This window comes from Urocampus carinirostris, chromosome 12 (assembly GCF_059441175.1).
Source record: "Urocampus carinirostris isolate Australia breed hairy pipefish chromosome 12, RoL_Ucar_1.0, whole genome shotgun sequence".
NCBI lineage: Eukaryota > Metazoa > Chordata > Actinopteri > Syngnathiformes > Syngnathidae > Urocampus > Urocampus carinirostris.
Window position 1 is genome coordinate 7,665,625 of NC_142360.1, and position 18,332 is coordinate 7,683,956.

At 38.4% G+C, this 18,332-nt stretch overlaps 1 protein-coding gene across 1 annotated transcript in view; it reads left to right on the forward strand.

Moving 5' to 3' along the window:
* The window catches only part of cers1 (ceramide synthase 1), a 48,791-nt gene that overhangs the window by 1,829 nt on the left and 28,630 nt on the right, over positions 1 to 18,332 (forward strand). The window lies entirely within an intron of this gene.

Genomic DNA, 18,332 nt, shown 5'->3' on the forward strand with positions numbered 1-18,332 from the left:
CCAAATGTCTACAAAGAATGCATACAATGCCATTGTTTGGGGGTGGGGAGTAATGTAGCACAAGTATTGTATTATGACTAATATTTTTTTCACATCTGCACAAGGTTGTCAATTGACTCCAACTGCACTCAATCGACAAAGAGCTGGGAAAAAAAACCATAGGAGGGCTTTTGATTACGCTTGAGTACTGATTAAATATGTCTTTTAGCGCAGGTAATAATTTGAAAAGATGTGGCTGAGCTTGTGCAAACACACCTAACTGGGGTTAAAAGTGTGCGTGAATAAATAGGCAGAAATATTTTACTGTGCCGTATTAAATGTGCATTTAAAGACTTCGGTAATCGGATCTTAAAGAGCGACGTAGATATTTTAGTGTTTTTTATGAGTTTTGGAACTGTTGGGACTGAATTTCCTTGATTCTGTGGGAAATGGAATGGACAATTAAATTAGAGGTAGTAGAGACTACATTTTGCACATATGTAAGAAAATGGATACTTATTTGAATAAATACTACAGTAAGATTATCTATCCATTATCTGCACCGATTATCCTCAGTAGGATTGCGGGGGTGCTGGAGCCCATCCCAGTTGTCTTCGGGCAGTGGGCAGGGGACACCCTGAACTGGTTTCCCAGCCAGTCGCAGGGCACACAGGGACGCTCATTTGGTTAGGCCAATTAACCTAACATGCACGTTTTTGGATTGTGGGAGGAAACCGGCAGCGGGCAAGGAACAACTCAAAACCTCAGCATGAGGAAAAGAGAAACCTTGAGAAGCATGGGGGAGTACATGCAAACTCCCCACAGGGGGTTCAATCTCATGACCTCAGAACTATGCCGCACACGCGCTCACCACTGCTCCACCGTGCTCCCTCAGTAAGATTATAAATACGGATATTAAAAATGTATTTGTTAACTTGATAACTTGATACGAACTAATACCAGTAAAATAATTTCACTTTTCTTTACAGTGATGTCATATTTGTTGTAGGTAGTTATAATACCTTTATAAATGGTCATTTTCACCCATTTTATTCATCTCAAGGGTCAGCCATTTGGCTGCTCACTGCCCACCGAAATTAGGAGTAATCTGTAGTAAAGTGAAATTACTGTATATTGGGGATAGAAACCTATAGTAATTAGCTAATGCTTTCCAAACCCCACGGTACTGTAAAAAAAAAAAATATATATATATATACATATAAAACATGATTTAAAACATACATAACTAGTACAGTATACCCCTGGGATACAACATTAATATTGTCTGTGGTGGGGATCGCAAAACGAAATTGCTGTGTAGCGGGGTATAAAAACGTATGGTAATTAGCCTATGCGTTCCGTCTTCCCAGTACCTCAGGTAATAACGTTAAAATAAACCACCAAAGAAGAAAGGTGACCACAGTGGACGTGTAATTATAGCTTAAATCCCTTCTCCAAAAAAAAAGTGAAAAATGCAAAAGTACATTAGAATGATTTGAGATCATGTGCAAATAAAGTTTATACACTTGACTTCTGTCAATACTATTACAAGATATAGTTGTTTATACATTATTCAAGCACGTTTAGAAACTTACGGCTTGGCCTTGTTAGTCCTTCAACATGGATGGAGATAGATTGGACCTGCAACCATCCTTTCAGCCATTGTGTGAGACTACTCATGACAACCAGATCAAATAACAGGAAGTGACACGGAAAACCAGAAGGTTGTATTACCCAGAAGTATTATCATTTCACTTTACTTTTCAATTTAAAGCTCAAATAAACCCAAAATATTTGTGTAGAACACTTCTAAATGAACGGTCATCCATTTTAAGCCTTGTATTACATTTTAAACACAGTAACTTTAACCAAGAGAGCTGTCGTAAAGACAACACACTACTTCTTTTTTTTAAATACTTGCGTATGATTTCAAAATGATAACATTTTGAAATGATAAATATAAGAACATGTTATTGACATTTTTCACCTGTAACTGGAGCTGGTACAGTGGAGTCCGTGGGTGGGTGCAGAGAGTGAAAGTGATGGTGGATTTAAACAAAACTGGTTTCAAAACTTCGATTTGCAAGAATTGTCATGCCCATAGAAGCCCATAAAACATGGCATTCCGTATCTCAACCTGAAAACGTATGCCAGGGATGCCGTAAACCAGAACTTATCTATCTCACGTGAGAGACTATCACATTGAAGACTGGCCAAAGAGGGAAGAGAGAGCAGAGAGCGGAAGGAACAGAGGCCAGAAGTAAGACCTGCTGAGTCAGCATGTAGCCACTAATCATTAACACAATAACGCACTACTCAGGCATGTTCGTATGTCGGCACTCTCGCAATCACTTAAGCGCCCGGACGCAGTTATAACACCAGTATCGGTAGTTGTCACGTATCGGCCGAGACCTTCTACCGCACGTGCCGCGATACACTCGACCGTTAGCGGCGGCTTATCTCCCCGAGCAGAGCCGAGAAGCCGACAAGAGGCCTCAGAGGAGCCAAAAGTGAAAGCGGCCTCGGGTTGAGCAAGTTTCCCCCACCGCAAGATACACGATCGCCTCATTGTTATTGAATCGGAGCCGGCGGGGGAAACCCGACTCTCCTGTCGCGGTCGGCGAAAGCGCCCGGGCACAAAGTGCGCGATCGGGCGGACGTCTTGGAATTCGGAGCCCGCAATGAAGTTTGGCTCTTGTTAGTATTCTGCCATGATACTGTAATCTAGTTTTCAGCTGCACGTGCCATGTCATCCTTGTCCTGCATGTTCCTTTGGGTGTTGTATTCATTTTGAGTAAGTATAAGGGCTGGTCGATTAATCCAGAAAATTCCAGTAGAATAGAATAGAATACCTTTACTGACATTACACAGCGAGTCAATGAAATTTGAAGCTGCCCCATATAGTGCACATTTTCTCTCTCTCTCTCTCTCTCTCTCTCTCCCTCTCCATTTCTCTGAATATCTCTCTCGATCCCTCTATCTGAATATCTCTTTTCCCCACACCTCTCACAAAAAGCTGGATAGTTCTTTGTTTTTCTCTCTCTCTTAGTTTATTTTGTCTCACCTTTTATTTATTTCTCTCTCTTACACAAGAAAGACAGAAAAATTGAGTATCTTTTTTTCTTCCTCCCTCTTTCACCATCTCTTTCTCTCATTTATTTCTCCCTTTATTTTTATTTCTCTCCTTCCTTTATTTTCTTTATTTTTTTCTCTTTTCATTTTATATCTCATTTTCTTTCTTTGTCTGTTTTTATCTCCTTTTCTTTCTTTCTCTCTTTCTTTTTATATGTCATTTTCTTTCTTTCTCTTTTTTATCTCTTTCTTTCTCTTTCTTTTTATCCCTCATTTTCTTACTTTTTGTTTTTATCGGTCCTTTTCTTTCTTTCTATTTCTTTCTTTGTTTTTTCTTTCTTTCTCTTTAGCTTCTGTCTGTCTTTCTCTTTAGCTTCTGTCTGTCTTTCTAATCTATTACTCCAGCCTGCGTGAGGTTTTTTTCTTCTATGTGAGCCTGTACGTTTAAAAAAAAAAATCCTTTCTACTTTCAGTACCTACTCTGTCACTCCAGCTTGCCATGGACATCAACAAACAACAAACAGCTCATGCTGTTCAAAAAAAAAAGAAAAAGAAAAGAAAAGGAGCTTTTAAGAGCGCACTTTAGCGTGCACCACCTACTCGGCACTTAGCTGCAAACTGTGAGCAAGCGACCAGTGCGAGCCAAGGTGAAAAAAATGCATGTTGTACTCGATGGATACGAACATGATTGTTGATGTTTTTGTGTCGCTCAAATCTATTTTTTTTTTTTCCATAAGATAGCAACAACATGTTTTTTTTAGGAGATATACAACTATGTTTCAGCAAATATTTGGATTGAAAGTTTAGATTGGAAACATTTCATTGCGAAAATTGCAAAATAAATGTCAATGTTTTCATTCGTTACTCTTTTTTTATGAAGGGGGATTACCACTTGTGAGGTTTCTTATTTTCTTCGTGCTGAGGTTTTTGAGTTTTTCCTTGCCCGCATGTCGGTTTAGGATCACGTGATGGTGTCATTGTAACTTTTGAGACATTTTGGGATTAAATTTGTATTTATTATTATTATTCAGCCAGTATCAACCATCAACATGATATCTACCGGAAATCATTTTGTCACGTGAAGCTATCGACGTGACTCGTCGCCTTCGATTGGCGCCGGGTTTTTAGACCCAACTGGTGTGTTGGGAGTCATTAGGTGACCAAACCCCCCAATTCCAACCCTTAATGCCGAGCGCCAGGCAGGGAGGCTATGGGTACCAATGTTGTAAGTCTTAGGTATGACTCGGCCAAGGCTTGAACCAGCGACCTCCCAGTCTCAGAGCGGGCGCCCTACCATCTAGGCTACCGAGCTGGTAAAGGCGATACAAATAAATGTGACTTGAATCGACTTGAGGAACAACAACGGTTCACAATTTGGGTAAAATTTACTGAAGTACTGAATTTACTTATTTGAGTACGTCCATCCATCCATTATCTGCACCACTTTTCCTCAGTAGGGTCGCGGGGGCACTGGAGCCCATCCCAGCTATCTTCGGGCAGTGGGCAGGGGACACCCTGAACTGCTTGCCTGCCGGTCGCAGGGCACACAGGGACAGACAATTCGCTCGCTCATTCACACCTAGGGACAATTTGGACTGGCCAATTAACCTGAAATGCATGTTTTTAGAATGTGGGAGGAAACCGGAGTGCCCGGAGGAAACCCACACAAGCATGGGGAGAAGATGCAAACTCCACACAGGAGGTTCAATCTCATGACCTCAGAACTAACCACTGTGCCGCTGTGTTACCCTGTTTGAGTACAGTGAGGTTTTTGAGTTTTTCCTTGCCCTCGTGTTGGTTTCAGATCAGGGGATGGTGTAATAACAGTCTGCTCAATATCCTGTGCAGCCCTTTGAGACTCTTTGTGATTAAGGGCTATACAAATAAAAATGACTTGACTTGACTAGATGTAAAATAATCCTACATATGAATGTAATCAATTATAAAGATATTAATTGAACTGACATTGTATAACGAAGTAACTAAAAAAAACAAAACACTTTAATAGTATTGAAAATGACTTCATTATTTACACAAAAATACAAAAGTCACGATTAAAAATATACTCGGGTACAAAAGTATAAAGTCAATTGAATTTTTCCAAAACTGTTACTCTTTGAAAAATAAACTACTCTTATAGAAATAGTGGTATTACTTACTTCACATAAAAATACAAAATTCACAGTAAGAAAATATAATAGAAATTAAATTTTTAGAGTACTGTTACTTGTCCAATAGTTGCTTGTATAAAAATACTAAGATGACTTATTTGCGTTAAGGTACATAAGTCCAGATTAAAAATATAATTGGCTCCAAAAGTAAACGTTATTTGACCCTGTACAGCAGTTTCTCATTCAAAAACCTACACGAGTTAAAGCAGTGTCTGAAACTCATGACAAAAAGTTAGCGGACACCAGGACAGACAACTCTGAAAAGTTGCAGTGTACATTTTACCTCTGAAAAGTGATGGGTCCCGGTCTCCTTTTATACTTCCTTTTTTTCTTAACTTCTTTATACAACATAATTCGTAATATCAATCATCAAAGCAAGTGAGACGTTTGAGAGCCGGCTCTTTTTAATGAGTTGAGCCAAAAAAGACGGTTCTCTAAAAAAAGACGGACTTCTTTTCACTCCACAACGAGATCTCGTTGGCTGAGATCGGTGTGCTGACGAAAACTCGAACCGCGAGACCAAAACGAAAATGCCTGACGAAAAGTTTGGAGTGCAGTAAATCTTTGTTAAAAAAAAAAAAAATCGAGTAATAATGACAATTTTGTGGCAAAAAGGTTGCGTCCCGGGGACGCACGTTGATTTGAGACTATGCGTTCCCAGCAAAAATGATGTGTCTAGGACGCAGGGACGCGGGCAAATGAGAACACTGAAGTTGCTTGCCGCATTTTTCCCAACTTGAAATGCAATAAGATGACTAATCGCAAAAAAAACTGTTGTTACAAAGTATTAAGGATTGATAAGCACAATATATAACAGAACAACACTTTATTATTATTAATTATGTTTATTATAAATCTACTTATAACATTCATTGCATGCTTATGACATCTTCATTCATGCGATGTTTGCGTTGCGTCGTCTGCTACAAGCCATGTGAACTCCTCTTTCCACGATGCTTTTAATGTACGTTTACGCTTTGTAGCGTCATCCATTTTTTTTAGCTTCTTTCGAATCTTTCTTCTGGGGCTGAGGTTTTGGCTTGATTCCTAACCACTTATCCATTTTTGTTGTGTTCTCTGTGCGTGTACTTTGAAAACTGATATGCAAATGCACGACCTTATAACGCTCGGGAATGTCCGGAAGCACAAAGTTATTCGATGCAGGCTTCTGATTGGCTGCCGAGGATGCAAATTGCCTAACGAACCGAAATTCCGAAAATTCCAAACCGAACGAAGATTTCGAAATCGGAATAAAGCAAACATTTGATTTGAAAAATAATAATAATAATAATAATAATAATTAAATAAAAAAGTTTTTTGTTTTTTTCTTGAAAAAGTTGTTGACCACCCGAGCAGAGACGTTGTGTAAGTTGTACGCCCGACGTAAAAGATGCAAGCCCCGAGCGTCTGTGCAGACGTTATTTCAGAAACTGGTAAAGGTACTAAAATTACATATTTATGTAAAAGTACAAAAGTCGCAATTAAAAATGTACTAATTCTGTTATTTTTTTAAAACACAAAATACAGTTAACCGAACTTTCAAGAGAATAAACAGATTAAAGTATTGAAGTACTCGTTTTAGTATGAAATAGAAAATATTTTAATGGAATTGAGTGTTTTAAAAAAATATTCATTTATTATTTATGTGTATTTATCGAATATAGAACTCATTATAAATAATTATTTACTAGGCTTAAAGGGGTAGGAGGTTAGGATAAGGGTGTCATATGTATATATATATTCTTTTACCAGAATATTTTTTCGCTACTATATTATATATAAATGGCTGCTAACTGTTTACAAGCAAATTCTTTCCCCTGATTCAACAACTTTGTCAGCCAAGCAAGCGATGCACTCTGCTTACATCAACAATCTACACAATCAACAGAATTTTTAATCCGCTAATACTCATCGCGATGTCATGCATTATTCAATATTTCCTGTGGCGGACGCGACTGGAAAATAGATACATCGATTGAGTAACGCACAAAAATATTGTTCGCTTGATTGCTGAGGCTTCTAGTTGCGAGACCAGAAAGTGGTGGATGGTGCAAAACCTTGGAGAAAAAAAATACAAATATAATTATTTGGTAATATGTACAATGTAAGGATGATCGCTAACTGTTCCCTCCTACCGATGACAAATGGAAATGCACGCAAAATCCAATAGTTTTACTGTATGTGTGTTATTTTTTTGTTTAGAGTTACTAAAACATTTTAAGGTCTTGGTAAACAAGTTTCCAAAAAACTGGTGTTGTTGACTAGAGCCTAATCAATCAATCGTCCGATACTTAAACTATAATCAGCAAGCTCTCCAGTTTCTCACTCATCTTACGGAGAGGTAGAGAGGATACACGACCAAGTTGTGCTACTCATCCCATTATCTGCACCGCTTATCCTCGGTAGGGTCGCGGGAGTGCTGGAGCCCATCCCAGCCATCTTCGGGCAGTGGGCAGGGGACACCCTGAACTGGTTGCCAGACAGTCGCAGGGCAAACAGGGACAGACAATTCGCTCGGAAAATTTGGACAGGCCAACTAACCTGAAATGCATGTTTTTGGAATGTGGGAGGAAACCGGAGTGCTCGGAGGAAACCCACGCAGGCACGGGAGGAACATGCAAACTCCACACAGGGGGTTCGATCTCATGACCTCAAAACTTTGCCCCACTCGCGCTAACCACTGCGCCGCTGTGATGCCCGGTTGTGCCACTACTTCCAAAAAAAAAAAAATCGATGGTGCCATTATAAGTGGCAGTTATTGATCTGATCATGAATAACTAGTCAAGGGTAAAACTGTACTGATTTTAAGATGTGTTTAACTTTGTCAATTTTTTTAGATAACATAAAAAAAAACTGAAGAACATATACTTAAATGGAATTATTTTTTTTACGTAAAAAACTAGCCAAATAAAGATACCTTAAATCATTTAAGACTTTAAAGACAGTAAGATATTTAGTTTAGTAAGAAAGCATAAAACGAATGACCAAATATTAATAATAGTAGTAAAAAAATACTACATGTTATTTTGTGTTTCGGCCTCTTCGGCAGTGTTGTGCCATAGAGACTTTCAATTAGAACAAAAGAAAACGAACTTCGGAGACAATCGTTCTTCACAACAGGGACGATTCAAAAAGAATGACACTCCCTATACTAATTTGTTGTCAGCTTTTGAGAAGGGTTTTCCAAGTTCTTTTTAGCACCAGTGCTAAGCTAGCGCATTAGATTGAAATATATAGTGTTATTTAATCATTTTCTCTGTTTTTTGTAGTATAACAGTGAACCAGGGAAACAACAATAATATTTTTTAGAAAGTTTTTATCACATGTAAGCAACAATTCAAACAAATAACAAAACCAAAGTAAATGCTAATATTCTGTTAGCATGGACTTTTTAGCATCAGCGCTGAGTCAGCGAATGTTTCATATTTAGAAACTATTATGCTTTGAATATCTCTTTAATAACTTTGAGGGAGGATTAAATGGTAAATGGTCTGCATTCATACAGCGCTTTTCAAGTCAATGAAGACTTCCCAAAGCGCTTTACAATTTGCTTCACACTTAACATAAGATTTAAAAAAAAATTCAAGTTAAGTTTCTTACTCACATGAACGCAACAACTTGAAGAGGTCGCTGCTAATTTTCTGTAAGCTTTGGAAAAGGCTTCCCTCGGAAACTTTTTAGCATGATTTTAATTTATTAAACGACTGCAATTTAAAATGTTTTAAACAGTGACGATTTTGATGACAAAAACATTTTCTGTCACATGACAGCAACTATTTCAACGGATAATACACCAAAAGTCAATGATAATTTCCTGTTAGCATTTGAAAAGGTTTCTCAATGGACTTCCTAGCATTAGCACTAAGCTAGCGCATCTTTTATATTTAGAAAATGGTTACTCATTAAATAATTTTTCTACACAACTGTGTTGATTTAAAAGAATAACACTCCCAAGGTTGATGCTATTTTTTGATAGCATTTGAAAATATTTTTTTCGGATTAGTGCCATGATAGTGCCTGTTTTGTATTTAGAAAACAGTTACTAATGAAATCATTTTCGGATATAAACTATTAAAGGGATTATTTAGATGATGAGAAAACAAAAGCTAATTTCCGAGATAAGCTAGATAAGTTCCTGTTTGCATTTAGAACGGTTTCTCCATGGACCTCTAGACATCAGTGTCAAGCTAGCGCATGGTATTTCTTAGAGAACAACTGCAAAACATCGACTAAGGATTTAAATAAGTTTTCATGACAGCGTCGATTAAGAAGAATAAAAATCCAGAGGTCGATGCTAATTTCCTTTTAGCAATTGAAAAGCCTTCCCCATAGATTTTCAGCATGAGTGCTAAGCTAGTACATGTTTTATATGTAAAAGTGCTATAGATTTAAGTCTTATTTTCATTTTTTGGTATTACAGTTAAGTAACACGGATATTTTTTTCAATGTAAAATCGCAAATTGAAATTTTGTTGCGCACGTTAACGGCAACTCTTTCCGATTTTTCACACTTGCCCTTCTCGGATTCACACGCCGATGTGAAAGCTAGGCAGCGTGACGGCAGGATGACTTTGTCCGATTTGTCGGCGAGGTTTTCGAGCGTCTGCGGTGTGACAGCTAGCGTATAATTATCATCCGGCGTAAATCTTCTCCAGCTAATTGCTACACACACATTTGCACACAGCTGTTGTGTCACGTGACCTCTCTGCTAAGTCGTGTTAATAGCATTAGCGCTCACCAGGGACCCAACCTGCTGGGAGGACAACAGCCGTCCATTTAGATTTGCCAACGATTGGCCTTTCGCGCTCTGGAAATTTCTCGAAAGAACATGAAAGATCGTGCCGGTGGCTCGAATTGCTCGTGTGAGCAGCGAATTTTCCCGATATGAAATAATTTAAAACAAATCGGTCCGTTCCAGTCCAACCAAAAGCATACAAGTGAACCCTAAATAGCTATTACGTCTTCCTCATCACTAAAAAGACATTCAAATAGTCATTAACTCATTCAAATGCCATTAAAGATTGTTGTTATTAAGACATTTAACTTCACTACCATTGACGGCCGATGACGTCAAAGATACATTTTACCAGGGCTTGCAAAAACTGAGTTGTGAAACATTTTCTGAATAATGTTGTGAATTAACACTGAGTGTGTGTGTGTGAATGGGTAAGTGTGAAGCACGTTGTAAAGCGCTTTGGGAGCTCTTTATTGACTTGAAAAGCGCTATATAAATGCAGGCCATTTACCATTTAACTTATTCACTGCCATTGACAACTATAGACATTAATAACATTAAACCTCTTCACTCTGCCATTGAGGACTATAGACGTAAATTGCATTTAGTCTCTTCACTGCCATTGACAACTAGATAGGTCAATGACCCTTAACTTATTCTTTACCATTGACAACTGTTGACGTCAAAGATCCATTTTTCCAGGGCTGGCAATGAATGTCTTTAGTAAAGGCCCGGTCACACAGCCTTTCATGGGCATATCGAGGCTGAATCACGGCCAGAAATTTCTGCCCGTGAAGCAGACGCTGTTGGACGCTTTGAGATCGCGATACAGACGAAATACAGCCGAGCTTTACACGCGGTAAGAAATTCACACGAGGTTGGCCGCGCGTAAAAGTTTTGCGCTGCTCAAAACTTTAGACCACGGGTAACCGCGGGCGGCACACGTGATACACACGAGGTAAAGACGCGGTACGAACGTGCTAGGACGTGCTACGGCCGCGGCCAAGACGTGGTTACTCGCGGGTAGGACGCAAAATTTTAGCGGGTAATCGCAGGTGGAGCACGGTCATAGCACGTTTGTTTTGCGCCTGTATTGCGGTGTTATCACGTGCATTAGTGTGTGTACCGCGTGTAAGCACGGTCAAACGCGATGCAGCCGCGGTTACTCGCGATAAGGACGCGGAACAGTCGCCGGCGTCTGTTTCGCGGGCATACCACGGGTAAACAGCGGGTTTAGCCAATTTTGCACATTTTCCACCGCGTCTGCTTCACGGGCAGAAACTTCTGGCCGTGATTCAGCTGCGATACGCCCGTGAAAGGCTGTGTGACCGGGCCTTAAGGTAAGGTTTTCAGAAATTATTGTAAAATGTGAAAAAAAAAAATAATTATACTTAACTTCTTCACTGCCATTGATGACAATAGACGTCAATGACCCTTCACTGCCGTTGAGGACTATAGGCATTAATGGCATTAAACCTCTCTACTCTGTCATTGACAATTATAGACGTAAATGCCATTTAACCTCTTCACTGCCATTGATGACTTTACACGTCAATGACCCTTACGTTTTCCCTACCATTGATGACTGTAGACGTCAAAGATCCATTTTACCAGGGCTGGCAATGAATGTCTTTAGTAAGGTAAAATCTTTGAAAAATAATGTGAAATAACAAAATGTATACTTAAATTCTTCACTGCCATTGACAACTATAGACGTCAATGACTCTTCTTTACTGCCGTTGACAACTATAGACCTTAATGACATTAAACCTCTACTCTGCCATTGACAATTACAGACGTAAATGACATTTAACCTCTTCCCTGCGATTGATGACTATACACGTCAATTACCCTTACCTTTTCACTACCATTGACGATTGTAGACGTCAAAGATCCCTTTTACCAGGGCTGGCAATGAATATCTATAGTAAGGTAAAACGTTTGAAAAATATTGTGAAATAACAAAATGTATACCTAACTTCTTTACTGCCATTGATGACTATAGACGTCAATGACCCCTCTTCACTGCCATTGACGACTATAGACATGAATGACGTTGAACCTCTTCACTGTGCCATTGATTACTAAAGACGTAAATGACATTCAGCCTCTTCACTGCCATTGACGACTATCGACGTTAATAGAAATTAATAACTTTAAACTTCTTCACTGCCACTGATGACTATACAGGTCAATGACCCTTAACTTATTCACTTCCATTGACGACTATAGACGTCAATGACCATTCTTCACTGCCATTGATGACTATAAATAGAAATTAATAACTTTAAACCTCTTCACTGCCACTGATGACTTTAGACATTAATAACATTAAAACTCTTCACTCTGCCATTGAGGACTATCGACGTAAATTACGTTTAGTCTCTTCACTGCCATTGACAACTAGACACGTCAATGACCCTTAACGTATTCTCTTCCATTGACGACTGTTGCCATCAAAGATCCATTATACCAGGGCTGGCAATGAATGTGTTTGGTAGGGTACAGTTTTCGTAAAATATTGTGAAATTTTCGATATTGTCCTTCCCATTTCGCCTCTAATACAGTTTCGGTCACTGATACCAGACGTCAACGTCATCGTAGATTGCTAATATTGTCGCTGCGTTCAACATAGTTTGTCTTGTTGTGAGAAACAAGTGCCGTCTTGTGTTTATCATCGCTTAATGAGGAGGATTCGAAATAATTAATAAGGAGAGCATTGGCGGAGCTAAGCACTTACTGTACACTTAAAATTAGTTACTGTATCTTTGAGTGTATGTACACACAAAACATCTTTTTTTATTATCTGTTGTAGTTTGCATATGCAAACAGGCCGAGCTGAATCGGGTATTGAGCGTTCTCGAGCTGTAGCCTCTGGGACAGGTCGTGTACTGGATTTTCCTTTATATAGCGAGATAGCTTTGTGTTTAAAAAAAACTTGCATACCAAAATTCTTGAGTTTAGAGGTGTTCTTTTGAAGAGGTGCCATTGAAATCGAAACAATGACACTGATGTGCAAAGCCAATAATTCTCGAACAGCTGTAAAGAAGATTTCGAAATAACCTACCTTAATAAATATATAAATATGTATTTAAGTACATATTTTGTATGCATTTTTTTCAAGACTAAATAAATATGTTCAAAAGGCTCTAACAATAGATTGATGAAAATCAACCCAATTTGAATCAAGAGTGGACCCATCCTTGACTTGAGTAATCTCTCAAAATCTGGGTCATTTGATTCAAAACAATCCCACGCCCAAAATAGGTCATTTTGTTTAAAAAGATACAAGAAAATGGTTAAAAGAAAGTCTGAATCGCCCTCTATATTTTAAAGGCTTAGAAAACCCTATTTTGAACGGTGCTGAACCCAATTTAGGTCAAAGGTGGACAATTCCACTACTTTAGTCATTTATCCATAAATGAAAAAAAAGTAGAAAATAGAAAATTAGATCTTTTTGTTTTACACTGAAAATGTGTCATAAAAAGTAGGAGTTGTTCAAAACGACAAACCAAAATTTCTAAATGAATGATGGTTGGTCCATTTTTTATGGTTTTCTGACATTTAAATTAAGGAGTTCTTTTTTGTTCTTTGAAATGAAAAATCCAAAAATAAAACAAATTTAAATAATGATTTTAATAATAGATTGGTTTATTTTTATGTTGGCTCCAAGGCAGAAGTTTTTTTTTTGTTTTTGTTTGTTGGTTTAAACAAAATTACTCCTTTTTTTAGGCTTGTAGAACAAAAAAAGAACTCCTTTATACATAATATAGATAGTTGTTATCCTTAACCATAAAAGCAGATAAGAAGTACATTTATATCATGAAATATATAGATATTCTTATCGGAGCTCAGTGTTTCTGATCCGTTATCATTTCTAAAATAAAAATAAATAAAATATAGAATCCAATAAAAACAAAAGATCTTAAAAAAATCAACCAATGCCAAGTTGCCGTTTTCTCTCTTTGTTTTTTTTTTTTAAATAATGTACACTGTAGAGTCCGATTGACCCACTTTTAAGTAAGTCCTTAAAAAAGCTTCTTTGTTCCGGGTGGCAAGCTCTTGAAGGACCCCATTGTCCGTCCAGGGGACAAACTGAGCACCCCCCCCAGCTATCTGTGGCAGGGCCACTGCATTATGAATGACGGCCATATGTCCGCGAAACCCAGACGTTCCGAAATGAGACCAGAATAAAGTCACTTCATTCAAATAAACGAACGTTAGCATGAAGCAAACGAATGTACAGTTGGAACTGTAATTCCTCGTTTATCGCTGTTAATGTGGACCAGAACCCTGCAATATGCTCGCAACAATATTAGACCGGGGATAGGGGATCGCATCCACACGGTACTGTTCCTTTTTCGGCAAACTAACAAACAAACAAAAAAAAGCTGCCACAATTTTGCTCTCTCAGTCTCCACTCTCAGCAATAACTAAATGGGGATAACAGATCGTAGCCAAAACGGTGCTGATTATTTTAGGCGGACCACAATGGCACACTTTAGCAGCCCAAACTGAAAATTAAAAAAATGCCCTGTCGGCCCTGACTATATGCAATAGTAAACCAGGGATAATGGATCACAGCCAAACCATTGCTGTTCTCATTTGTTCTCTCAACAAAAGTGCCTCCCCGAATCACAGCAAAATGGGATTAGAGATAATGAATCGCAGTTACACGCGTGCAGTTCAATTAAGGTGAAAAAAAAGGCAAAGAAAAAAACACCAGGCCCAAGAAATGTGTTTTTGGCTGGTTTTCATTCACAGCAATATCGGATTAGGGATGATGGATCACGGCCACATGAATACTTTGAATAAGGCAAAAGTAATGGCAAAGAAAGAAACACCAGGTCTAATCAAAGTGTGTTCTGCTGGTCCCCCCTCGCAGCAATATGGGGATAATAAAACATGGCCACACAAGTGCAGTTTGAGTTAGGTGGTAATAACGGCAAAGAAAGACCTGCCAGGCCCGACAAAAGCATGCTATGCCAGTTCAAGCTCACAGCAATATGCAATTTGGGATAATGGATCATGGTCGCTCCAGTGCAACTAATTTTTTGTTGGACAAAGCGGCAAATTAGAGCTGCTCCTCGCTCACAAGTATATTGGATTTGGGATAATGGACCACGTCTCCACGAGTGCAGTTTATTTAATAAAGACATATAGCAACGGCAAAACAGCCGCCAGGCAAGAAAGAACAGACAGGCCTGGGAAATATGTGCTCTGCCATCCTCTGCTTTCAGCAATAGTTGACTGGGGATAATGGTTTGCAGCTAAACCAGTGCTGTTCTCATCTTAGCCAGGCAAGAGTGGCACGCCTTCCGACAAAAGTGCCTTCTGCCAGTCCGAGCTTGCAGCAACATGAGTGGGGATAACTGATCGCAGACGCTTAAGTGCGATCCACTTTTTGGTCACAGAAAGGCAAGAAACTCGCCAGTCCCGAAACAATGTGTTCTGCTGGCCTGCGTTCACAGCAAACTTGCTATTAAGGATAATGTATTGCAACTGCTCAAATACAGTTCTCTTTTTAGTGGACTGAACGGTAGAAAAGAGCCGCCAAGCTGACACAAATACGCCATGACGGCCTCCCCTCGCAGCAATAAATGGTCTGGGATAATAAGAGCTGCTACTTCTGACAAAAATGCGCTCTGCCGGCCCCCACTTGTAGCAATATACGATTAGGGATAATGGATCGCGGATGCTCAAGTGCAGTTTACTTTTTGGTCGACAAAACGTCATAAAAGAAGCTCCCAGGCCTGACAAAAAAGCGCTCTACCAGTCCTCGCAGCAACATGTGGTCGGGGATAATGGATCCGCCAGGCACTTAGGCCGCAAAGTACGAAGCGCAAAGAAGCATGGGCTCACAGTATTTGCGTTTTCTGATGTGGGGGTTATAGCCGTTGAAGGTTTTCCTCCTGATTCAATGCACGCCATGGATTGTGAAATTCCGATGATGTAACTTGGCATATTTGTGGCATGGCATCGGATTTGAGAACTTGAGAGGAAATGAGTTCAAGACGCAAGTTTCTTAAACACTTTTTTCCCCCTACATGTTCAGAAAAATTAACGGGTTCGAACAGGACCTGCAAATTCAAACTTAGCTGAGTTGATGAATTCCATCCATCCATTACCTGCACCTCTTATCCCCAGTAGGGCCGCGGGACTGCTGGAGCCCATCCCAGCTATCTTCAGGCAGTGGGCAGGGGACATTTCGAACTGCTTGCCAGCCAATCGTAGGGCACACAGAGACAGACTCACTCACTCACACCTAGGGACAATTCGGACCGGCCATTTAACCTGACATGCATGTTTTGGGGAATGTGGGAGGAAACCCACAGAGAGCACATGCAAACTACGCACGGAGATGCTGGTATTTGAAATTGAACCCCAGACCTCCGCGCCGCTGTGCCTTACGTGTTGATGAAATCATTATTTGGAATCATTTTTTCCCTGGTTAAATTAAAAGGGACATCCAAATTTTTCAACAAGAACTATTGAAGTAAATATTACTATGATTTTTTTAAATACAAATGACAATAATAAAATAAAATAAAAAAACAATACAAGAAAATATGACAATAAAACATATTGAGAAATAAAATCACAATCAAAAAATTACTAAGAATAATAGAAAATGTTATATAATAATAAGAAGAATTACATTACATTCTAAAAACAATATATAAATAAAAAATACATTGAATAATAGTAAAATAAATCAATACAAATAGAAATTATTACAATGGAAAATGATACATAAATAATAACCCTATAATAAAATTCTTAACAATTTAATAGGAAAAAAACTACAAAATTATAAATAATAAATACTATTATATGGTAATTTGCATGCATTTATATAGCGCTTTTCAAGTCAATGAAGACCTCCCAAAGCGCTTTAGAATGTGCTTCACACACACATGAATTCTAAATATATTCAATAATAAAAATAATAAGTAATGATACTAGAAAATATTACAGAAATATAGAATCCAAATATTATATAAATAATCATATATAAATAGAAATAATATAAGTAACAAATGATTTAAAAGAGTTGGTATTAAAAAATATAATATTAAAATATTACAATAACCAATGTATGGTTATTTGTGTTTAGGCTAGGCTTACACATAAAATTTACAATAGATTAATATAAAGGCTATTGTATCTATTTTATACTTTCTATTATATATATTCATTTAAAGAAGTTATGCTATTTTTTTGTTCTTATTTTGCCTGCTAGCATATATAAGATAAGACGTCACATGTCACCGTTTGCCATTGAGGGAGGGAATGCAGCTGACTCCTGGTCAATCGAAGCAGCTGCCCACAAATAACTTTTACCAAAGGTTGTACTGTGAAATTTGGACTACAAACCTCGACTTCTTTCCCAAACATTTAACCCTGCGGCTTATGCCATGATGTGGCTAATGTATGCGCCCGAGCAGTAAAGGTAAAAGTGAGACGGGTTGAATATATGTGTCGAAGAAGACGCAAAATTAATGTAACTTCGCGCTTTGTGCATCAGCAGACCCTCGGGTGTCCATTAAAAAGGGAGGACTAAATACCATATCGGAAATCATTTCACGAGTCTATTTGTAAACGGAAACAATGCGGCGAAACGATGGAATGCGACAAGGAATGCCCAATGATGCAGTAATGCTTTTAGGCGGATTTTTTTAATCTGTCGTCATTATCGTGTGTTTTGGAGTAAATATTTTACACGGTTGGATTCTATGGATTGTCTTTGATGTAACAAGTCATTTTCGCGGACATTCAAATAAGTTAAGGACGGCCAGGGGACGTAATGGTGAGTTAGGTTTGGCTTTATAGTTTTCGGGTATCTTGTTTCAAACTTTTCTCTGATGCATATATTTTGAAATCATATCTTGAATCCCAAGAGTTATGATATGTGGCATGAAGTATTTCAGCGACTGGTGACATCGTACAGACACGTATTCGTTTATTAAAAATCTTTCTGCGTATTGTCTTCTTTGTAAATATCTCATGTTTCGATGCGGTCACATGCGGTTTATAGTCAGGTGCGGCTTATGTATGTACAAAATGTTTTTGTTTTTTTTTTTTGTTTTTTTTTTTTGTTTTTTTTTTTGTACTAGATGCGGCTTATAATCATGTTGCGCCTCATATTGCGAATTTTACAGTAAATCACTCGTATTTGAGCCATATAAAAATGACTTTTTCTCAATCCCAAATGCTGTCCTAATCATTTTCCACTATTTATCATGACATGTATTATCAAAAAGAAGTATTATGCTAGCGCTTTGAGACATTAGCCTTTTCCTGGCATTGAGGCAGCACATTCGATCCCAGGCCCGCTCTATTCAGACTTTCTTATTACTTTCAAGTGACGGAATG